The following is a 25254-nucleotide window of genomic DNA, read 5'->3' as shown; positions in this document are numbered from 1 at the left end:
ATAGCGCTCACTGACTATAAACGTAAGGGTGCGGACATTGTTTTACTACAGGAAACACACTTCAGCACCACCAGTTTCCCCAAATACTTTGATAAGCAATTCAGACAGGTTTACTTAGCGTCCGCAAGGGTGAAAAAACGCGGAGTAGCAATACTGATACATAATAGGGTGGGACTGGTGGTGGATGAGGTGAAGAAGGACAAGGAGGGTAGGTTCCTGTTACTCACAGGGTCCATTAACCAGCAACCGATCACGATCGCCGTAATATATGCCCCTAATGGACAAGACCCGGCCTTCTTCGCTTCATCCTTTGAAACTATCCGCAAACACGCTAAAGGCGCATTAATCATAGGGGGAGACTTTAATACAGTATCAAACGCAGCCCTAGATCGCTCAGGTCCCTACAAGCGCCGGACGGATCCTGGATCCAGGGCCCTCGAACAGGGACTGCGGGATCTTCAGCTGGTCGACATTTGGAGGGAACTCCATCCCCTCACTAGAAACTATACTTTCTACTCACACCCACACGACTCATTTAGTAGAATCGATTACTTCTTTGTCTCTAGTAGACTGGTCCCAAAGATCGCCCATGCGGGAATCCACGATATTTCGTGGTCCGATCACGCACCAATAGAGCTACGGTGCACACAGATAGGACTGGACAGGCCAGGAGCAAACTGGAAATTAAATGAATCCCTTTTAAAAATCCCGGATCTACAGATCAGGATTGGGGACGAAATCCAAACATTCTTTAGAGAAAATAAAGGAAGCGTTAGCTCCCACATAACCCTCTGGGAGGCACACAAAGCAACAATAAGGGGGAATCTGATCAGTATTGCTGCCCGCAAGAAAAAAAGAGAGCAACGCTAAAATCAGGAAAGAACACTCGGAGCTAAAGACACTATGGGATAAATATAAAATCACCCCAGACCCTGCCACCCGCCAACTGATTGGCGACGCTCAGACTAAACTAAATCTACTCCTGGCCTCTCAGGCGGAGAAGTCGTTAAGTTGGTCTAAGAGAAGATTCTTTGAAAAAGCAAACAAACCAGATACCCTGCTGGCTAACATGATTAGCGCTAAAACCAGTAATTATAATATCCAGGCCCTACGGCTGGAGTCAGGCGACACCACGGCCAACCCAAAAAAAATTGTAGCGGAGTTCAAAACATACTACGCGAAACTATATGACGGGGACAAAGTAGCCCATTCAGCTGGCACGGACAAAGCCCTGAAAGATTTCTTGAAGGGCTCTAATTTACCGGGCCTGAGTAGGTTGGACAGAGAGGCAATGGGTAGTGACTTTACAACGGAGGAAATATTGGAGGTTATCAAACATCTAAAACCCTCTAAAGCCCCGGGTCCCGACGGTTTCTCGAATCTTTATTATAAGAAATTCGGAAAATTCTTAACCCCGTTCCTTCGCAACATGTTTAATCAAGTACTGGGAGGCACCCCTTTCCCCCAACATATGCTCCAAGCGTCCATTTCGGTAATACACAAACAGGGAAAAGACCCGTTGGACTGCAAAAGCTACAGACCAATATCCCTGATTAATTCGGACATTAAAATTTACGCCAAACTCCTGGCCAATAGATTGGGTCTCATCCTACCCAGACTGGTGCACCCAGATCAAGTCGGGGTTGTCCCGGGTCGACAGTCTTCAGACAATACTCGACGAATCATTGATCTGTTAGAAATAGCCAATGCCAGATCAATACCAGTTATGGCGCTCAGTCTGGATGCAGAAAAAGCGTTTGATAGGATAGACTGGCCATACCTTGAGGCCACGCTTGGAGCGTTTGGGATGGGAAAGAAATTAACAAAGGCAATTTTCGCCCTCTACGAGACTCCGTTGGCAAGGGTTACCCACCAGGGGTTCGTCTCGGACCCCTTTCAAATTAAGAGCGGAACAAGACAGGGCTGCCCGCTCTCCCCCCTCCTCTTTGCTTTGTGTATGGAGCCACTGGCCGCCCACATACGCGACAGCAAAGACATCACGGGTATAGACATTGGAAACCAGTCACATAAGGTGGCACTCTATGCGGATGACGTGTTCCTGACTATATCTAGACCCCTTACCTCTCTGCCAAACCTTTTTGACCTGTTGGGGAGATTCAACAGGATTTCCGGATTCAAAATAAACCAGTCCAAATCTGATGCTATGAATATTAATCTCCCCAAGCACACGGAGAAGCTGATCGCCATAAATTTCAATTTTAATTGGCAACCGAAAAACATTAGATACCTGGGGATCAACGTCACCAAGTCTTATAATACGCTATATCAGGCAAACTATCCCAAATTGGCACAGACTTTGAGAGGGGACCTCAAAAGATGGTCCACCCACAATATTTCGTGGATCGGAAAGATCCACTGCGTTAAGATGAACCTGCTTCCACGCATCCTATACCTCTTCCAAACCCTCCCAGTGCCGATAGGATTGAAGGATTTCCTCTCACTTCAATCAGCTATAGATAAATTTATCTGGGGAGGCAAGAAAGCGAGGGTGGGAAAACAAATTATGCGTAAACGCACGGAAGCAGGAGGGCTGGCGGTACCTTGTTTGTTGTCCTACTACAAAGCGGCGCAATTATGCCAAATCGTGCAATGGCACACGAATCCAGACTCAAAGAGATGGGTCGCCCTAGAAAAGGAGCTTTGCTCCCCTGTGGCTCTGGAACATTTAATCTGGCTCCCCAAAAAGGCACGGATTAGTGCCAAATTGCCGCTATCCTCCATGACCAACTCACTCTCGGTTTGGGAGGCCACACGTATGAGATGTAGTCTGACCCATAAAGCGTCAGGTATGACCCCACTTTGGGATAACCCACTTTTTGCTCCGGGCCGGACCAGCGCAGACTTTACTATCTGGAAAAAAGGCAAAATAAACAGGCTAATAGATCTGGGGGGAAAACGAGGCGTTCAGACATTCGATCTACTTAAAGAATACCAAAACATTCCCAACGCCGAGTTCTTTAGATACCTCCAGCTCAGAGCGTTTTATCAATCAGTGCAGCCCCACATCCCAATGACGAATTTTGAAAAGCTCTGTCGATTGGGGACATCCACCAAGGGACTCACATCGCAGATGTACGGGGAAGTGATCGGTTCTAGTAAGACAGTGACGGACAAAACAGGATACATGATTAAGTGGGAAAAGGACTTAGGGGAGGAAATTGATGTAGAGGAGTGGACAAAAATTGTGACGGCGACTTCAAAAAGCTCAATGTGCACGACTTTGAGGGAGAATGCATATAAAGTTATGATGAGATGGTACCACACCCCCACTAAATTAGCTACATTTCTGCCCAGCTACTCCCCATTGTGCCCAAGACAATGTGGACAACAAGCAGACTTGTTACACATGCTGTGGTCTTGCCCCAAACTTACGCCGGTCTGGGATTCAGTTAATGATTGGCTGAATAGGATCCTCGGCACATCCACCCCCGTAGACCCATGGCGGTTCCTTTTGAACAGGCCGCAAAAAGGTCTCTCTAGGGGAGCAAATAAACTGGCGGTACATTTCGCAACGGCGGTGAGGGGGGAGATCGCAGCACGTTGGAAACAAAATGAAATCCCAATAATCGCAAAGATCAGGAACCGAATTTGGTCAGTTTGCCAGATGGAGAAATTGACGAGTCTGGTCAATGACACTGGCACAAATTTCTTAAAAGTCTGGTCACCATGGTTGGCACAGACAGACATACAGGGGGTAGATAGGGCCACGATTTGGCATTGATAGACGTAAAATGCATTCTCCCTTAAAGAGGCCCTGAGACACCTCGACGGTCCACGAGCACACGCAGTTCATAGGAGGACAGAGAGTGTGGGGTACACCGGTTGCCCACCGGACTCTCGGCTTTCTCATATGCAGAGAGCCAGCGGTCACACGTTTAGAAGCGGAACCTCGGTCGGAGGTCCCCTCCCACCTCCCTCCCCCCCCCCCCTTCTCCCCCTCCCGGCTGGGAGCTAAATGTGGTTTGTCGGTTAGTCTGTTTGTCTCCCCGTTTGTCCAAAGTACACAGATACTACACATGCTGCATGTTTTCCAACTGCAGGAGGCACGTTTCCCTCCAATGTTTATCATGAATGCATGACATGTATGTACTCACACAATTCAAAAATAAAAAAATTTACGTTGAAAAAAAAAAAAAATTCTTGGGTATCGGGTTGTCTGAGGAGGCGCTGGGTGGCGAGGACAGGGGACATATCCCTCCTCGTCTATTCTCCCCCCCTCTCTCTGTCCTACTCCCCACCCCTCATCCCTCCCTCCCCGCAGAACCTCACCCACCCCCCATACTCTCTTCTCAACCCTGCTTCTTTCTTCCTTTCTCTATCTGATTTCTACTTCTCTCAGAGTTTAACACTCCCAGATATCTCTAACACATAGTAGAGGGATGAGCGGATCTAGAGTCGGCCCAGACTGCTCAGATATTTCGCATTTATCACTGCTATATATATCAAAAAATGTCCTCCTTTAACCGAAGAAATTTCTCCGCAGTCTGTTTATGTCCTCCTGCTTTTCTCTCTGAAGGAGAGGTGCTTTGTACTGTATATGCTGTTCTATGCTCCCGCAGTATTGTAAGAATCAGTGTTTCTCTGTCTTGAAAATCAATAAAAAAGATAGAAACAAAAAAAAAAAATTACCGTTATTACACTCGCTCTCTGATTCTTCTAGTATGAAACTGTCTGGATTGAGGCTAAGCTCAACCCCACCGGAAGCATCACACGCCGCCATGATAGAGGCGTGCGGACCTCCGTCTGCGCGCACATGCCGCTCTACTAACAAGCAGATCCCTAATAGGGAGATTTCGGGTCCTCGCTCCCGTGACGCAACCATGAGGAACAGCATTGCGGGCGACGCGCGCAGGTGCCGCGCTGCCAGGAATGGAAACAAAACAGGAATCGTCCCCAGGCACCGTCCCCGTGACGACACGAGCAACCTACGGCGCACACTGGCTATGCGCAGACGACGTGCAGACACAAGCAAACAAGGGGTTATTTCTCTGAATTATTCTTCACCTGCTGTGCACCTCGCCTCTGCCTATCAGTAGACAGTCTATGCCCGGGTGCTCTTTAGCAGTGGCTGCTCAACATTCCTTACTCTGCAGTTGTGTGCCTTCCTCCCATTGGCTGCCTGCCCTTTAAATACCCATATAACACACGATTGCTGAATAGCGCTCTCACAAACCCAAAATGATAATGGTGCATACAATAGTGCACAAAATGATACATAAAAATTAATAGTACATAAAAAAATATATAAATAGTACATAAATAATATATATGGTGCACAAATGTGACAAACTAAGCTCTTAATGGTGAACTATAGGTGATTTAGATGAACAAAAGCCACTCAACCCTTAGTGAAGACTGTTTCAAAAGTCTTCTGTACAAACGTCTTCCACAAGGACCAGGGGAGCGTCGTAAGTACCATAAAAATAAAGAAACATCACAGTGTAGTAATGTTAAAAAAAATATATAAGCAATAAATGGGCTCGCAAATGGCTACTCACAATAGAGTAGAGATATCAGGCAGTCATCCAACTTAAGGGGTGGATGTTCCCATAGATGTGCAGCAATATTCAGCAGTCGGTCTCAAAAGAAAAAGAACAAACCAATGTGTAGAATGAAAAATCTATTAATACACGGTGAACTACAATTCAAGGCTTACACTTAAGAAGATTTTCAAGCGCAGTATAACATGTAGCAGGTGCACAGCGGGTCACGATCTCCCGCACTGCTCTCCGAAATGCTTCTGCATCCACGCCGGGCGGGGGTCACACGTCACTTCAGATGTGGCAGTGTGACGGTTCAGGGGATTCCTTCCCCTCCATGTGTCCCTGACGTCCCACATTTGCCTACCCACTGAGGATGAGGGAGGAAAGAAGGGGAGAGCCGCCGGAGGTAATGGGACAGGAGTAGAGACCGAGGGGGACTGCGAGCAGGGAACGCCGCAGCATGGCGCCGGAGACCGAGCGGGTGCGCGAGCCTTGCGGAGAGCGCGCGCTGGGATAGCGTCAGAGGCTGCCGGAGAGGGACAGCTGCGGGTAGAGGAAGTTAGGCTAGCAGGGGAGGAATCAGAGAGGGTAGGCAAACGTGGGACGTCAGGGACACATGGAGGGGAAGGAATCCCCTGAACCGTCACAGTATCCCCCCCTTGAGGATCGATCTCCGAGCGATCCAGCCACTGTTTCTGGGGAAATTTTAGATGAAATTGCTGGAGAAGTTTAGGAGCATGAATGTGACGTGCCAGAACCCATGAACGCTCCTCTGGACCATAGCCCTTCCAGTGGACGAGGAACTGGAGCTTGTTCTTTGATCAGCGCGAGTCAATGAGAGACTGGACCTCGTACTCTTGTTGTCCTAGGGTGGACACTGGGTTGGGTTTACGGGAAGGGTCCGGGGAAGTGCGAGCTTTGGACAAAAGGCTTAAGTAGGGACACATGAAAGACGGAAGGGGTCCTCATGGAGAGGGTTAGAGCAAGGCGGTAGGTAACTGGGTTGATTCTTTCTAGGATTTTGAATGGGCCCAGAAATCTTGGTGACAGTTTGGGAGATGGAGTTTTAAGCCTGATGTTCTTCGAGGACAACCACACTCTGTCACCTGGTTTGAATGAGGGACCAGGTTGGCGACGGCGATCTGCCTTGGTCTTTTGTCTAGAGACAGCAGATTGTAGGGACTTGAGGATCCTTTTCCAAGAATTCTGCAGGGTCGTTACATGGGAGTCAGTTGCAGGAACGCCAGAAGGGGGGGGAGGAGAGGGGAAGACTGCAAGGGTGAAAGCTGAAAGTAATGAAAAAAGGAGACTCGAGTAGACTCATTCTTAAGAGAGCTGATCGCAAATTCGGCCCATGGTAACAGGTCCACCCAGTTGTCTTGTGACTCCGATACGAAACATCTGAGATATTGCTCTAGGGTTTGATTCATCCTTTCGGTCTGACCATTGGTCTGCGGATGGTATCCTGAATAAAAAAGGAGGGTAATTCCGAGTCTCTGGGAAAACGCCCGCCAGAACTTAGAGATGAATTGAGACCCTCTGTCAGAAACAATAGAAATGGGGACGCCATGTAATATGAAAATTTCCTTGGAAAAAATATCGTCCAGAGTAGCAGAATTAGGAAGACCCTTGAGGGGAATAAAGTGTGAATGTTAAGAAAATCTGTCTACTACAACAAGAATGGTATTCATTCCTTTGGAATTGGGAAGTTCGACAATGAAATCCATCGAGATGTGTTTCCAGGGTTGCTCCGGAATGGGGAGAGGCATGAGGAGGCCAGAAGGTTTGTGATGAGGCGTCTTACTCTGGGCACATACTGGACAAGCACTAGTAAAATCAAAAATATCTTTGTTCATCTTCGGCCATCAAAATGTCCGTTTAATAAGGTCCGCTGTCCTCTTGAAGCCTGGATGACCGGCAGATCTAGAGGAATGTCCCCAAAGTAGAATCTTGTGGCGAAGCCGTGGAGCTGCGTATAAGCGCCCTTCTGGTACCCTGAACCTGCTGGGAATGTGAGCCTGGGCTTTGTTGATTTCATCCAACACATCAAAATTATTAGCAGAGATTATGCATTTGGCAGGAAGAATGGGTTCCGTGGCTTCATTAGATTCGTTTTCCGTGGCGAACTGGCGGGAGAGAGTGTCCGCTTTGACATTTTTGGTACCAGGAATGTACGAAATGGTATAGTTAAAGCGGGAGAAGAGAGACCACCGAGCTTGGCGAGATCCCAACTGTCGGGCCCCCTCGATATAAAGCAAATTTTTGTGGTCGGTGAGGATGGCGACAGGTTCCTTGGTGCCTTCTAAAAGATGCCTCCATTCTTGAAGAGCCAGTTTAATGGCCAAAAGTTCACGATTACCAACATCATAATTTCTTTCGGCAGACGAAAATTTCAGTGAAAAAAACCCACAGGGATGGAGTCTTTCTTGGGGAGAAGACCTCAGAGAGAACTGCACCAGCTCCTACGTCCGAAGCGTCGACTTCCAAAGTGATGGGAAGAGAGGTATCCGGGTGGCGTAGGATGGGTGCGGACACAAAGGCTTTTTCTTAAGAACCTCGAATGCAACAATAGCTTCAGGGGACCAGGACGTGGGATCGGCGCCTTTCATGGTCAAGGCGGTGATGGGAAGAGCAATAGAAGAAACATTTTTGATGAATTTCCTGTAATAATTGGCAAAGCCGAGGAAACGCTGCACAGCCTTGAGCGAATTAGGCAGCAGCCAGTCGAGAACAGATTTTGATTTTTCTGGATCCATAGAGAAACCTTGGTTAGAGATAATTGAGCCTAGGAAGGCAGTAGAAGTCTGGTGGAACAAACATTTCTCCATCTTGTCGTATAGGCGGTTAGAACGGAGCCTAGACAGTACCAGTTTGGTATGGTGGATGTGTTCATCCAGGTTTTTAGAAAAAATGAGAATGTCATCCAGATATACTATGACAAATGTCCCCAACACATCCCGGAAGATGTCGTTCATGAACTCTTGAAAGACGGCAAGAGCATTGCATAAGCCAAAGGGCATAACTAGATACTCATAATGTCCAGATCGCATATTAAACGCGGTTTTCCATTCGTCCCCCTCCCTTATGCGAATGAGATTATAGGCCCCTCTTAAGTCGAGCTTTGAGAAGATAGAGGCCCCCTGGAGACGATCGAACAGTTCAGAGATTAAGGGAAGGGGATACCGATTCTTTACCGTGATCTTATTGTGTCCGCGAAAGTCAATACATGGCCTAAGTGATCCATCCTTCTTCACGAAGAAGAAGCCTGCCCCAGCAGGGGAAGTAGAATTGCGGATGAATCCCTTCTCCAAATTTTCTTGAATGTAGGACGTCATGGCCTCAGTTTCAGGAACGGACAAAGGATACGATTTCGACTTCGGACGGATGGTCCCAGGAATCAAATTGATAGGACAATCGTACGGACGATGGTGAGGTAGAACCTCAGCTTGTACCTTGTTGAACACATCAAAGTACTCATGACACACGGTGGGTAGAATTGATAGATTGGAAGGAACGGAATCCAGGCCGGCAAGCACCGCAACAGGAGGAGCCGTGGGAGCAGACTCAGCGGAAGAAGGCCACTGGATAGGCAGGGTGGCGGTCCAATCAATGCGCGGATTGTGGAGTTGAAGCCAAGGCAATCCTTAAATAAGTTGAACAGTAGGAGAATGGAAGGTATCGAAAACTATTACCTCTTTATGACCGTCTGCCAAGGTAAGAGTGAGAGGAATGGACTCCCAGATGATAAATGCTGGCTGGAGCGGGTGACCGTCGATGGCCTCAAGACCAATAGGTGCTTTTCTCCTAACCATAGGAATTTGGTTCTCGGAGGCGAAGGTTTGGTACAGGAAGTTACCACCAGATCCCCAATGAAAGCTTTTACCTGCAGGAAAAGGTCAGGACCCTCCAGAGTGGCAGGAAGCATAAACTTCTTTGGGAGATCTTCAGGGAGAGAGGGGCAAGAAGAGACAGTACCCAGTAGAAGCCCCTCTACCTTTACTGGGTGTTCCCGTTTCCCGGCTTCAGAGGACAGTTCTGGAGACGATGTTCCGAAGAACCACAGTAGAAACAGAGTCCCTTCTGACGACGTCGCATTCTCTCCGCGGCCCAAAGTTGTTGGCTACCGATTTGCATCGGCTCCGGAGCATCCAGTGCCAGGGGAGGTGAAGTAAGTGACCTGGGAGAGACAACAGGGGAAGGAAGAGAACGAGAACAGTGTCTCTCGTGCCGTCGTTCCTGGGTACGCTGGTCCATATGTACACTAAGAGTAATCAACTCCTCCAGGGAAGAAGGCCGGGCATGAGTAGCAAGATCATCCTTCAAGGTGTCAGAAAGACCGTGCCAGTATGCGGCGGCGAGTGCCTCATCATTCCATTGAGTCTCTGCGGTGAAGGTAGAGAGCTCGATTGCTTACTTGGCAGCAGATCTTCGGGCCTGTGAAATATGGAAGAGAGAGAATGCGGCTGTCTCGCGCCGTGCAGGAGTATCAAAAACTTGCTGAAATTCTCGCCTGAATTTAGGATAATCTTGGGTTAGTTCGCTCTTAAGTTCCCAGAGGGGAGAAGCCCAAGCAAGGGCGTCACCGGTAAGCAAGGCGTAGATGTAAGCCACCTTAGAACGACCGGTGGGAAACAGAGGGGACATCTCGAATTGCACCTCGCATTGGTTTAGGAAACCGCGGCAAGCGAGGGGGTCCCCATCGTAACGATTAGGCGGTGGAATGCGGGGTCCAGAGTTAGCATAAGTCATAGCAACCGAGGGTGCTGGAGCCATTGGTGTCTCCTGAAGGGAGAGTTTAGCCAATTGCTGGGAGACTGTGGACAGCTGATTGCTCACGAATTGTAAGGCCTCAAGCGAAACACCTGTACCCACCTCAGGGGGGTCAGCATTTGTTGGGCTCTGCATAATGTCACGCTTGTATGCCCGCAGACCTGGCCAGTCCCCAGTACTGAGGTGGGAAGGGTATTACCACACACCCACAGCAGTGAGGGCGTGCCCAGAGTGTGGTATGGCGTTGCCGGGCCTATTGAGAGATGGTTAGATATACTTGCAACGCCTTTGGAGCTCAGAGTAAGAGTAGTGGTGTCCGTGCGCCAGAGTCCAGGGATACAGAAGTCAGAGTCGTCAAGTTCGTAAGCCAAAGTCCAGGGGGCACAGAGGTCAGCAAGGTAGAGTTCGTAGGCAGGGTTCAAGGGCAACAGAGAGCAGAGTAGTCCAGGACAAGCAGAGTTCAAACCAGGGAAATCCAGAGATAAGCAGGAGCAGGAACAGGCTGGAACACAGAGGAGAGCCAAGCATAGGACTGCACACACAGAGGTAACAAGAGCTATGCAGAGCAATGAGAGAAAGGACAGACAGGGGTTATAAAGGAGGGAACACCAATAGGAGAGAGGGGAGGAGCAGAGGGTGAAGTGGGAGACAGCAGGGATAGGTGAGGAGGAGAAGAGGGGGAGACAGGTGAGCCAATGAGGGAGATAGCCTGCAGGGCATGAGAGGAGTAACCAGAAGGCTGAGAAGCCCTAGAAGAGGCGCGTGTGCGCGCGTCCTCTAAGTTTAGAGTGCGCACGCACAGGCTGCGTCACGAGGCTCGCGGAGCGCCGCGGGGACACCCACTGAGGATGAGGGAGGAACGGAGGGGAGAGCCACCGGAGGTAAGGGGACAGGAGTAGAAACCGAGGGGGACCGCGAGCAGGGAATGCCGCAGCATGGCGCCGGAGACCGAGCGGGTGCGCGAGCCTTGCGGGGAGCGCGCGCTGGCGCCGGGATAGCGTCAGAGGGTGCCGGAGAGGGACAGCTGCGGGTAGAGGAAGGGAGGCTAGCAGGGGAGGAATCAGAGAGGGTAGGCAAACGTGGGACGTCAGGGACACATGGAGAGGAAGGAATCCCCTGAACCATCACACTGCCACATCAGAAGAGACGTGTGACCCCCCGGCGTGGATGCGGAAGCATTTCGGAGGGCAGTGTGGTACACAGGGGAGATCGCGACCCGCTGTGCACCTGCTACATGTTATACTGCGCTTGAAAATCTTCTTAAGTGTAAGCCTTCAATTGTATTTCACCGTGTATTAATAGATTTTTCATTCTACACTTTGGTTTGTTCTTTTTCTTTTGAGACCGACTGCTGAATATTGCTGCACCTCTATGGGAACATCCACCCCTTAAGTTGGATGACTGCCTGATATCTCTACTCTATTGAGTAGCCATTTGCGAGCCCATTTATTGCTTATATATTTTTTTTAACATTACTACACAATGTGATGTTTCTTTATTATTTATGGTACTTACGACGCTCTCCTGGTCCTTGTGGAAGACCTTTAAATACCCAGTCAGCTCTCTGCTCCATTGCTTAGCATAATCTACTGTTTATGTACCATGCTTGCTACAAGCTGCTTCTTGCTGTGCCGTTGCCTGTCTTGCTCTCTTCGTTGTGACCCCAGCTCGTGCCTGGACTTCTCCTCTTCTCGTACCCCTGGACCTCGGTTCGCTACTGAACTCCCTCTCTCCCCTTGAAGATGGATCTCGACCACTCTTCTTTCTCCAACCCCTGACTATGGCAAGTACATCGACCTACCCACACTCTCCTACCCTGACACGGCTACACGACCCTGACTCTGCCATCCGGACTGGGTCTCGCAGTTATCTAGGTAAGCAGTTATCTATATCCCCACCTCAGCCTCGCGGTCTGAAGTCCTGTTTGTGGTGAGCACCGTTACACAAACATATCATGAATCAAAGACCGCCAACTCCTGACTCATATGAAGAGATTAGAACTATTTAAATAATTTCCTTTTATATATAATTTTTAAATATATCCTACAGTGTACATTTCTGTTACACTTTGAATGTCAAAAAAACAAATAAATAAATAAAATACATTTTTTTTAAAAATACAACAAAAACCCGCAGTCTGTCTTTACAGAAAAAACAACCACTGCCAAATTCTGTTTTATTACGGGGGAGGTTTCTCTCCATACTCTATAGTTATTGATGGACCAGAAAACATTTCCTAAAAGTAATCACGCTCAGAGATCGTCCTATCACTTCCCTATGCCCAGGATATGTACAAACTAAATACTCTTATTGGCTTCGGTCATTGCCAACACTAAGCCAGTCTTTGTACTCAACAGTCAAAACAGAACAGTTCATGCGGAGACCCTACATTGCAACGTCAACCGCACATTTGACCATTTTAATTTTTTTGCAATCCGATTTTGTATCTGTGATTGAAGCTTTGCTGATTCTCAGTTTGTGCACTTACAGATCCATCGTTTAAAGAATTAATTGTTGTATATGCAAGTGTAAAAGATGAAAAGCGCAAACAAAACCCCACTGTGCCTATCAATTTAAGAATAAGTGCTAATGTGAAAGTAAAACTGATATGGCTTCTAGGATCGCTGCTGCTCTCAGATGACGGTCTCCTCCCCAGTTCAAATGTGTTATGTCTTGATAGTTTCCAGGCACAATCTCACCAAGGTATATATACACAAATAAACAGATGACAACATAGTGTAACACTATTAAAACAAGTAAACTGTGTGGTAACGTTTAGTTTATAAACTAGCATGTTTCATTTGATAATCAAGCCTTTTCATATGTTTAGACTTCTTAAACGTCCAGGAAAATCTTCTAGTCTTATCTCCTCAGAGACCAAAAACATGAGAGAAAATAAAGGGTAAAATAGTTTACTAAATTGACACGCAAATGAAGATAAGATTGCACTCACAAGACATCCAAGAAAAATAGACTTTAGGTGTTTAACCAGGACGTCCACACCCACCATCCGAGACGGCGGCTCGACCGATCTCACTACCAGGGACCCGCTTACACACCCTGCACGGTGCTTCCTCCGCACTTGCACGAGCTCCTCTGAACACATCTGGAGGAAATTTCGCACTCATGCTGATGTGTTACACTATAGACATAGCGTCTCCTGTTCTAACTAGAACCATCTCTAAAGCCAAAACAACACACTTCTACCTACTAATGAACACTCACAAATCAAATGTGTCCATTCTCTGTATTAACTTCCTCATTCGTCCTCCTACATCCCATCCTTGCTTCACTTCACCTCAACTGAACACTTTAAAAGGCAGGGGTGAACAAAACTGTAAAATACAGTTGTGTGAAAAAGAAAGTACACCCTCTTTGAATTCCATGGTTTTACATATCAGGACATAATAACAATCATCTGTTCCTTAGCAGGTCTTAAAATTAGGTAAATACAACCTCAGATGAACAACAACACATGACATATTACACCGTGTCATGATTTATTTAACAAAAATAAAGCCAACATGGAGAAGCCATGTTTGAAAAACTAAGTACTGTACACCCTTACTGCTTCCATAGGAATTAAGATGCTAAGTAACAGACAGGTGCTGCTAATCAAATGCCCTTGATTAATTGATCAGCAGCAAGCGTGACCACCTCTATAAAAGCCAACGTTTTAGCAGTTTGCTGGTCTGGAGCATTCAGGTGTGTGAACACAATGCCAAGGAGGAAAGACATCAGCAATGATCTGAGAAGCAATTGTTGCTGCCCATCAATCTGGGAAGGGTTATTAAGCCATTTCCAAACAATTTAAAGTCCATCATTCTACAGTGAGAAAAAATATTCAAAAGTGGAAAACATTCAAGACAGTTGCCAATCTTCCCAGGAGTGGACATCCCAGCAAATTCACCATAAGGTCAGACCGTGCAATGCTCAGTGAAATTGCAAAATACCCAAGTGTTACATCTCAGAATTTACAGGCCACAGTTAGCATGTTAAATGTTAAAGTTCATGACAGTACAATTAGAAAAAGACTGAACAAGTATGGTTTTTTTGGAAGGGTTGCCAGGAGTAAGCCTCTTCTCTCTAAAAAGAACATGGCAGCACGGCTTAGGTTTGCAAAGTTGCATCTGAACAAACCACAAGACTTCTGGAACAATGTCCTTTGGACAGACGAGACCAAAGTGGAGATGTTTGGCCATAATGCACAGAGCCACGTTTGGCGAAAACCAAACACAGCATATCAGCACAAACACCTCATACCAACTGTCAAGCACGGTGGTGGAGGGGTAATGATTTGGGCTTGTTTTTGCAGCCACAGGACCTGGAAACCATTCCGTTATTGAGTCGATCATGAACTCCTCTGTATACCAAAGTATTCTAGAGTCAAATGTGAGGCCATCTGTCCGACAGCTAAAGCTTGGCCATAATTGGGTCATGCAACAGGACAATGATCCAAAGCACACCAGCAAATCTACAACAGGATGGCTGAAAAAGAAAATAATCAAGGTGTTGCAATGGCCCAGTCAATGTCCAGACCTCAACCCGATTAAAATGCTGTGGCTGGACCTTAAGAGAGCTGTGCATAAACAAATGCCCACAAACCTCAATGAAATGAAGCAACGTTGTAAAGAAGAGTGGGCCAAAATTCCTTCACAACGATGGGAGAGACTGATAAAGTCATACAGGAAACGATGACTTCAAGTTATTGCTGCTAAAGGTAGTTCTACAAGCTATTGAACCTAAGGTATACTTAGTTTTTCACACATGGCTTCTCCATTTTGGCTTTATTTTTATTAAATACATCATGACAGTGTAATATGTCACGTGTTGTTCATCTGAGGTTGTATTTACCTAATTTTAAGACCTGCTAAGGAACAGATGATTGTTATTATGTCCTGATATGTAAAACCATAGAATTCAAAGAGGGTGTACTTTATTTTTCACACCACTGTACTTATGAGCCAGTCAAAATATTTAGGAGCCCGCTGATTGTCGAGGGGGGCGTTACGGCTCCCCACCCATCGGCGGCTCTGTGTCACACACACTCGCGCATAGTGACAGAACATGACACGCACACACAGAGTGAGAAACACACAGTAACAGAGAGCGAGACATAAAGGGAGAGATGCACACAGAAACACATGCTCAAACAAACAGACACGCGCACACAGTGACATACATACTGACCGAGAGACACCCTAAAGTCAAATAAGAGAGATGCACTCCTTACATGCTGCTGCTCAAAATAAATGCTGTGGCACTCCAGTCTTGATATAATATTTGTAAATTCTTTATTCAAACATACATCAACATTTTGGTATCTCTAGAACACCTTCATCAGGACTTCAATACTGAATACGGGAGTGCTATAAATAGCGGTTTCAATCCAGACTAGTTAAGTGCACACCCCTGCCATCATCAGCTGGATCCAATATCACATCACCCCAGATAATCACACGCCTTAGGCTGAGTCCATAGTGACTCAGCCCATACGGAGGCGCGGTGAGGCTGAGGGAAAGCGGGTGCTTTCCCTGGCCTTGTTTAGCGCGCCATCCGGGGGCGTGTCAGGGGGCGGGCCAGTGACGTCACTGAGCTGGTTCGCCCTCATTGGGCAAACCGCTCACGTGACCAGCCCTGCGCTCCCATGATCGCGAAAATTGAAAATTTTCAGAAGAGACACGTTTTCCGGAAGCGTGTGCGAGCCCCTGCTAAAGCCGCTCTCATTGCGGCTGCAGGGGCTCACTGCCGAGCAGCTGCGCGCCTCAGCACGGGTCAACGCCTAAGCGCTGACCATGCCCGAGGCCTTATAGTGTTCCAATGTAACCAATCGTGAGAAAAATAAAAGCGAAACTGTTGCAGTGTTACAGGTGAATATATTGTGACCCAATATGACATACAACAGTTAAAATGCACAAGAGACCAAATAACTAAATATCTGGCATACATCATACATGCAGACAATCTGTAACCTATCAAATATATCTCCATATGGTCCACTATTAATCATAGTAAAGAATCACCTTCACTCCATGATGATCTTTCACTTTTCTCTTCTTCAGAAATCTTTTCTTTAGTGAAGATTTTGGGCTGGTTGTGACCTGGGATGTAGGATATAGGTGTCCTGGGGTTGAATATTAACAGTGATGTACCAGTGATGTACCATAGTCACTTTAAGTGAAGATATGAAATAAAATGTTAATGAAAACTTCTACCGTAAAGTATGGAATGGTTAATAGTAGACCGTATCTAAATGGAAATATATTTTATAGGTTACGGATTTTCTCCATGATAATTTAGTTATTTGGTCTCTTGTGTATTTTAACCCTGCTGTATGCCATATTAGGTCACAATATATTCACCTGTAACACTGCAACTGTGTCACTATTTTCTCACATGACTGGTTACATTGTAACACTAAAGCGTGTGATTATCTGGGGTGATGCAATATTCAATCCAGCTGATGATGGGAGGGGTGTGAACTTAACTGGTCTGTATTGACCCCCCTATTTATAGCCCTCACATTTTCAGTATTGTATGTCCTGATGAAGGTATTCTAGAGATACCAAAATGTTGATGTATGTTTGAATAAAGAATTTACAAACATATCAAGACTGGAGTGCCACAGCATTTATTTTTTTGAAGAACACACAGCGCGACCAGAGCGCTCCAAGTCGCTCTCTTCCACAAGGTAATTGCAGGGACACAGTCCTGAAGCGTGGTGCCTCACTGCCCTGCCCACACTGTACTTAAGCAGCGCAGTGCTGACTGACCTGTCCATCATTGCCGCAACCAGCATCAGTGCTTCCAGTGACGCTTTGTGCTCCGGTTAGTAAGGCATGAATGTATTGTATGTCTTTTTTTATATAGTGCCATTAATGTACATATCGCTTCACAGTAGTAATACGCGACAATCATATAAATAACAAATAATATAAAAAACAGGTCATGGGAATAAGTGCTTCAGACATAAAAGTAACATTTAGGAAGAGGAGTCCCTGCTCCGAAGAGCTTACAATCTAATTGGTAGGTAGAAAGAACGTACAGAGAAGTAGGAGGGAGTTCTGTTAAGTGCGTCTGCAGGGGGCCAAGCTTTATGTATCATGTGTATAGTATTAGCCACGGTGCTACTCATATGCTTCTTTAAGCAAGTGTGTCTTAAGCTGGGTCTTAAAGGTGGAGATGGTGCTAGTCGGGTACTGAGGGGAAGGGCATTCCAGAGGTGGGGGGGCAGTCAGTGAGAAAGGTTTAAGGCGGGAGAGGTCTTTAGATACAAAAGGGGGTAGAGAGAAGACATCATTGAGAAGAACGCAAGAGTCGGGACGTTTCTTTAGTGAGAAATTAGGGCTGAGATTTAAGGAGGGGCAGTAGAGTGTAAAGCTTTAAAAGTGATTAGGAGAATGGAGTGTGAGATCAGGGATTTGATCGGAAGCCAGGAGGATTATTACCAGTCTCAGCGGCGACAGGTCAATCAGCATAGAAAAGTTAAGCACTTGGGCACCCAAATGTCCTGGACTTTTTCCATTCTTGGGTAAGGAGGATGCTATCCACAGCGTGTGTCCTTCTACGCTTTTTCCTCGACGCTGCTACCACCACGCAAACTCTCTCCCACTCTTGACTCTTTCTCGCCTGTTACAGAGTTAGAAGTTTCTCAGCTGCTCTCCTCCTCTCCCTCTACCACTTGCCTTTTCAATCCTATTTCTTCTCACACTTTCGTCTACCCAATTCCCGGCCCTGACCCATATCTTCACATCTTCCCACTCCCTTCAAGCATGCCGTTGTCGTACCAATTGTCAAAAACAACAACACCCTTGATGCCCCATGTGTCTTGCTAACTACTATGCCTCCAAAATAATTGAACATCTTTTTTTCTCCCTCATGATAAACTTTCTTGATTCCCATGCGCTCCTAAACCCTCTGCAATCTATAATCATACATCTCGCAACTGAAGTAGCCAATGATTGCAATGTAGCAAAATCCAAAAGGACATTTCAAGTATACTACTTGATCCCTCTGCAGCAAGCTGCATTTATTTATTTATAAAATATTTTACCAGGAAGTAATATATTGAGAGTTACCTCTCATTTTCAAGTATGTCCTGTGCATAGAGTTAAGACAAATTCATACATGGTTGCAAATAGTTACATAAGTGAACAGGGTATAAATTATATACATTATATACAAGACATTGCATGCACATTTAAAGAAAATATATAATATAGGCGTATGTAACAATTACAGACAAGATTAAAAGATGAGACAGCCTTAGATTTGAAAGAAATTAAACTGGTGGTGGGATGTGAGAGTCTCTGGTAGGTTGTTCCAGTTTTGGGGTGCACGGTAAGAGAAGGAGGAGCGGCCGGATACTTTGCTGAGACTTGGGACCATGAACAGTCTTTTGGAGTCAGATCTCAGATGATAGGTGCTGCATGTGGTAGGGGTGAGGAGCTTGCTCAGATAGATGGGTAGCTTGCCCAGAAAGTATTTGAAGGCAAGACAGGAAAGGTGAACTTTGCGCCTAGACTTAAGTGATGATACCGCTACACGCTCTGCTCCTTCGGATTCCACACGATCTTGGTCTATGTAACATAAATCTACCCTGGTTCTCCTCATGGTGCTCCCACTGGTGCTTGGCCGTCTGTTTAGCTAACATATCTTCATCCCCTGTCTATCTGTTGGTGTGCCACATGGCTCTGACTTCAGTGACCTCTCCTTTACTGCTCGCTCACACTTTCATTTGACCTCATCAACTCTGTTAGTATTTGGGATCCCCTCAAGGCAAATAATACTCTGATACATCAATCCACTCCTAACTTCACACCTGCAAACCAGTCCCAAGTTGCCTCTTGGCTATATCCAATCGCCATTGCTCACTTTATTATAGTTTTGTATATTTTTCCTGAACCGATTGTCCCAAGAAGCTGATTGGTGGTCCCCTGACACCTGGGACCCCAAAAAGCTACAAATTTGACAGCTTACTACCAACATTGATACCAATAGAGAGCTGCAAAGTTCTCTCTTGATGACAGTTCAGCTTTTCTATTAGCTACCAGAACGAACCCTGACCCCAGCAGCAATATTGTTTTACCAAGTTTACTCCAGGCTCGCTGCTCCTGAACTAGGAGGAACCCTGATGTCAGGAAACCATAGATAAGCTTCAGGGGACCCCCTAGTTCAGATAAGATGATGAAAAGAAAAAATAATTATACCCAGGATTGCAGCATTAACATGACAAACACCTGTAAGCCTACAACAGATCTTGAGGAATAACCCCCTTCAATTGTAAACGCTTTAGAGCAGGAGTTAAATTCAGCCTGGGCAAATTCTTAAAAAAAAAAAAATGTAGGAGCCAGAGTTTGATAGAGACAGGGGGGGGGGGGAAGAGACAGAGAGTGGGGTGGCCATGATAGGTCTTAATTCCCCCTCTTCACTCAGTAGCTCTGTGTCACACACACTGACACAGACTCAAACTCCTCCCACTCCCCAGCCAAACTATCCACCAAGAGCGCTTCGCCTGGCTTCCCACACCCCCCCCCCTCCTTCCTAAACCTACAATCTGGCAACCATTCTCTACAACATTGGATTATATCCCCTTGTTCCAACAGAATCCAATCCTCTGGCATCCTATCGACATTTTCAGTGACAATGCATTAGTGTATTATGTAAGGAAACTCAAACCAACCAAATTAAGCCCTAACGTCCTACTGATTAGAACATTTAAAAACTTTAACCCACAAAACTTTCTTACTGATCTTATCAACTGCCCTTGGTACACAATCAGCCTGATCCCCGATTCTGCGCTTTATTATTTCCAAAAAGAGTTCTTAAAAAAACCTCTGTTTTACCCATACCCCACCACACAGAATAAGAGTACGGGGGGCCCACCTTCCATGGGTTACAACTGACCTTATTGCGCTTTTACCATTTTAGGGATGCCTTGTGGAAAATATACAAAGTTACTGTCACTACCAAGGATCCCAATAACAGATGCCTGTGGAATACATGCATAAGGTAAACAAGACTAGCAAAAAGCCCAATATTACTCTGATAATCTTTACCAAAATACATAAAACCCAGCAAACTTCTGGAAGGTCATCAACAATATATTGAGAGAAGATAGGGAGAAGGAGTGGCTCAGTGAGTAAAGACACTGACTGGCAAGTCACTTTATCTCCCTGTGCCTCAGGCGCCAAAAAATAGATTGTAAGCTCCACGGGGCAGGGACCTCAGCCTGCAAAATGTCTCTGTAAAGCACTGCGTACAACTAGCAGCGCTATACAAGAACATGCTATTATTATTATATTCCAGCCATCAAAACCATCCAATATCAGAAAGGATGATACTACTCTGACAAATCCTACTGACAGCAAACGCATTGAATTAATACTTTGTGGGTTGTGCTATTTCCCTTCTAGCAAAGCGCAACCCAAACTACATTCATGAAGCTGAACCTCGGAGAACCCTTATAGCCCGACCACCTTTCAACAGTGCATACAATTTTCAATGTGTCCCAATATCTGAAAAGTAGATTACACAGGCGCTCCTCACATTAAAACAAAACCGACAATGTGCATCTAACCTACTGCAATCAAAGTTCCTATGACTCTGTGCCACAGCCATGGCCAAGCCACTTGCCTCACTCATCAACTCTATTTTGTCTACAGGCCATATCCAAAAGACCTGGAAAAATGCCAGAGTTGTCCCAATCTTCAAAAGTGGGGACAAAACCACTGTCTCCAACTACAGACCAATTTCTCTTCTCCCAATACTATCCAAAGTCAAGGAAAAATGTGTTCACTCCCAGGTAAGCCATTACGATACCATGACAAATTTCCTTAGCCAACTAAAAGCTGGCTATCGCCCCAAAACACTCCATGGTAACTGCCCTGCTAAAAGAAGTTTGCAATGAGATTTAGTGTGGAATGGAACAACTTACTAGTACAATTTCCCCAGATTTTGCAAAGGCTTTTGATACTGTTGATAGCTTCAGTGCTTGGGTATAGGGAAACCCACTTTAAAAACTGCTTTCACTCCTACCTATCGGATAGAACCCAGTGTGTGTCCGTTTTTCTCGGGCTCTAACTCCAAGCCCTTGATTATCACCTGTGTGGTCAGCAATACTGTTTTTGGGCCTCTACTCTATTTCACCTTTCTAACTAGTCCCAGTCACTAGTTTTAAATATCCGGGATATGGTTTGACTCCCATTTAACATTTGGGTTGTAGATTAATACTCTGACATCCAAAACCTATGCCAAACTATATGTACTTTATAGGAACAAATCCTCCCTAAGCCCGTTGTTCAGAAAGCGCATCGCACAGCAGATGCTAATGCCAATTATAGACTATGAGGACTTAGTTTATGGTACAGCACCCCAAACTTACCTTAGCAAACTAGACACCCTCAAACTCAATATGCCACTTTGGCCTACAATGTAACTACAACACAACTCTGCAAAATGCTCCAAGAACTAGATTGGCTGTCACTTAAATCCAGGCACAAAGTTAATTTCTCCTGTTTTACCTTCAAACACTTTATTGACAAGCTAACCGTCTATCTGAACAAGTGCCTCAGCCCTACCACATACAGCACCTATCACCTGAGATCTAACGCAAAAAGAGCAAGGGCTCAAGAAAGAATCCGATCGCTCCTCTTACTGTGCACCTCACATCTGTACCAACCCACCAGAGACTCTCAAAGCCGCCATCGGGCAAAGTTCTGTCAAGACTTCAGCTGACCAACATTTTAATCTGGTCTGTAACAGTTACATACACCCATAACATATCTCTGTCCATGAAATGTCTTTAAATACTATGTTTGTCCTTTTTTTCAATAAATAGTCGTTTTTTGTTAGAGCTACGTTTGGTTTCATACTTACCTCAGTGCACCGCTTCTTCGTTTGGCTCTTTACTATACAACCTCTGTTCATTTAATGTAACCATGTATTGTCATCATAACTCTGTGCCCAGGACATACTTCAAAATGGAGCGATAACTCACAATGTATTACTTCCTGGTAAAACAATTTTATAAATAAAATTAAATATAAATAAACTTCTAAAAAAAGTTAACTGCAGGGACATAGCCTGCAAGTCACCGTCGCAGCTAGCATCAGTGCGTCTAGTCATGCTTTGCGACCGCGATAGGAAAGCAAGATTGAACGCGCACAACCGTCACAGCGGTGACAGGTCAGTCAACACAGCAGTACAGAAAAGTTAAAGGGGTCGCCCAGGATTTTTCCATCCCTGATTACATTTCCTATTGTTTCATTTTATGTTCGTTGCACTTATCACATTATTACCCGTATTCTATTGTCTTTTTAAATTGCTGGTACTACATATAATTCAAATGTAGGTAGTAACATATATCCCTAGTTTTAACACAGGTTCTGTCCTAGCTAAGGCTGCGGCCCCACTGGGCTGATCGCGCTCATGCTTGAGAGCGGTGACACACTGCAGCTCTCCAAGCATGAGCGCTGGGTGTCCTGTCTATTTTGCAAGTGCACGCGTGAAGGCATTGGGGCATGTTGAGCGTGCTTCAAACACTCTTTTTTTGTCTCCCCAAGCACCAAGCTTGTTAGAGCGTGCATGCACCGCGTGAGCGGGGACGGGACACTTTAAATTGCAGGAACTAAACTCGGCAAGCACCACGTGCTCAGCGCTAGCTTGGACGCAGCTAAGACACGGGCCCAGACGGGTAATACATGGAAATTAGTTAGAGCAACGAAACGAGAGGTCTTACTTTTTACATGTTTCACCATTATTTCACATTAGGAACGCCATCAATAATAAAAAAAACACAGCTATAAAATTTGATTTACTATGCTTCTGTGTTCTAGATGAGGTAATCTTATATTATGATTATTTCTATACGGCATTCCCCATTGCCAATTTCAGCGTGGTAGGCCACAATGCTATTTCGGGTCCCAGCAATTCTAGCAATGCTACACAGCTGGCTGTATATGTACCGCTCTCCCTCCCCTCCACCCCCCATCGTATATATCTTGTTTGGCCACACGATTACAATTTTTCAGCAACCTCATCATTTTTTGTATACGAAAACTACTATATACAAATGTAAAATAAAGGGGTAAGGCAATGTGATGCAGGTAAAGAGCATCAGGCATTGAAGTCGTTAGAAAAAGCAATTCCGAACCAGAAAGGATAATAATATGAGGAAGGTGTACAGAATATTTACCGAAGTGAAGGGGAAAAAAATATAACCTAATACTATATGTGATCATTCCTACAGTAACATCGCATGTATCTGTTATATGTGTTGTTGCACTGCACAGCCTGCATTCTCTTTCACCTCATCTGACCCTGCATTCGGTCTCTTCCCTGATACAAGTCACCTTCCTCCCGTACCTCCATCCTTGTGTTTCTTCAAGCATCAGTATCATGGGTACCAGAGGGAATGCATTAGATGCATGTAGGAGGATGGTCTGCCGCAGAGGTGAAACAGGGGGGGGGGGGGGGGGGGGGGAGAATAAAAAAGGTAGATAGAGGTCTCAATTTGTTTCCAGCAAATTAATCTAGCTCACAATGTATATGTGAGGGTGGGGGGGAAGAAGATCGGCCTTATGCACTGAAAACAATGTATTGATATTTTTACATGCATAGGGAGTGTGTCAACAACGAGAGATATTAGGTTAACCAGGAAACTGCCGGAATGGCTTGCAACACATTGGGTTACAAAAGATTCCTACAAGAGGGGGTGGGGGTGTTCAGGAGACAGGGGCGGCACTCGCCGCCATGGATGAAATAAGAGGAAATTTAAAGATAATTTGAAGATGGGTTGCAAAGGAGATCGGTGATTAATGGCAATGGGCTAATTGTTACATCAGCACTGTAATCGTTTTATTTAGAACATGCATTCACACGAATTATTGAAGATGAGTAGATATATATATATATATATATATATACACACACACACACACACAAATATATTTATATGTATGCATAAGTAAATACACAGTATTTATAAACAGACACAGATAATTTACAGACTTTAGAAATATCTATTATATATATATATAGATAGATAGATAGATAGATAGATAGATAGAGAGAGAGAGAGAGAGAGATCACAATTGACATAAGCATTATTTTCAACCCCACCTACAATGTAACAATATAGTATTTCATATCATTTTAGCTCAAGTATTAGGTCGGATATCGCCGTGACACACGGACCGGTTTCCTCTCCTCCTGTGTCAGTGCGCCCCCCTCCTGTACCTTGCAGAGATACCCAGCACTCCTGTACATTGCAGGGGATGCGCCCCCCTCCTGTACCTTGCAGTGATACCCCGCACTCCTGCTGTGTGCTGCTCTCACCTGCCCGCAGTCTCCTCCTCACTCCGCCGGATTCTGCACTCCGGATTCTGTCCGCGCGCCTCTGCTGGGATCCATCGGGCGGCGACGTCCGGGCAGCAAGAGGTTAAACACAAGAAGCAGCAGCAGAGCCGCGAGCGCAGGGAGACGCACCGGTCGTCAGCGGCGTGATAGGCTTCCGTGACGTCATCCCGTGCCCGGCGCGCCGCAGCCTCACGGGGGAGGAGAGAGAGAGGAAATGGGGAAAGAGGCGGGAGATGCAGGGAGAGGGGGCAGCAAGGTGTGCAGGTGCTAATCACCTGAGGAGAGTGCACAGACTAATACATACAGAATAATACAATCCTGCCACAATACTGAGCTGAATAAAGAGGACATCATTTTATTCAACTAAAAAGTGAAATTATCTGGAAAAAAAAGCGCTAAAATTTAAAAAAAAGTGTAGATATAAGTGCACAAACAAACCAAACACATAAAGTGTGTATAATAATTTTTTCATTAAGCGTTCTGGTGTCCCGCCAATTTTCTCAAATTGGTTCCAATGTCCCGGTTCTTAGCTTTGACTTATTTGAATGTGAGAGGGAGGGGCGAGTTTGTGTTATTTTAGGAAACTGAAATAAATCTATAATACATAAATCTATAATACAGT

The 25254-nt window shown here is 45.6% G+C and overlaps 1 protein-coding gene across 2 annotated transcripts in view; it reads right to left on the bottom strand.

The window, feature by feature from the left end:
• The window catches only part of PURG (purine rich element binding protein G), a 49442-nt gene extending 24670 nt beyond the window's left edge, over window positions 1–24772 (bottom strand). The window contains exon 1 of one of the 2 annotated variants that reach the window (XM_075604045.1): window positions 24570–24772. The gene's annotated coding sequence lies outside the window, so the exon portion shown is untranslated. The remainder of the gene's footprint in view (window positions 1–24569) is intronic. The other variant, XM_075604035.1, reaches the window with a different exon arrangement.
• Between the last annotated feature and the right edge of the window lie 482 nt (window positions 24773–25254).

The sequence above is a fragment of the Ascaphus truei genome, chromosome 1, assembly GCF_040206685.1.
Source record: "Ascaphus truei isolate aAscTru1 chromosome 1, aAscTru1.hap1, whole genome shotgun sequence".
Taxonomy (NCBI): domain Eukaryota; kingdom Metazoa; phylum Chordata; class Amphibia; order Anura; family Ascaphidae; genus Ascaphus; species Ascaphus truei.
The sequence above is the reverse complement of the archived record's forward strand: the minus strand, read 5'-3'. Positions and strand labels throughout refer to the sequence as shown.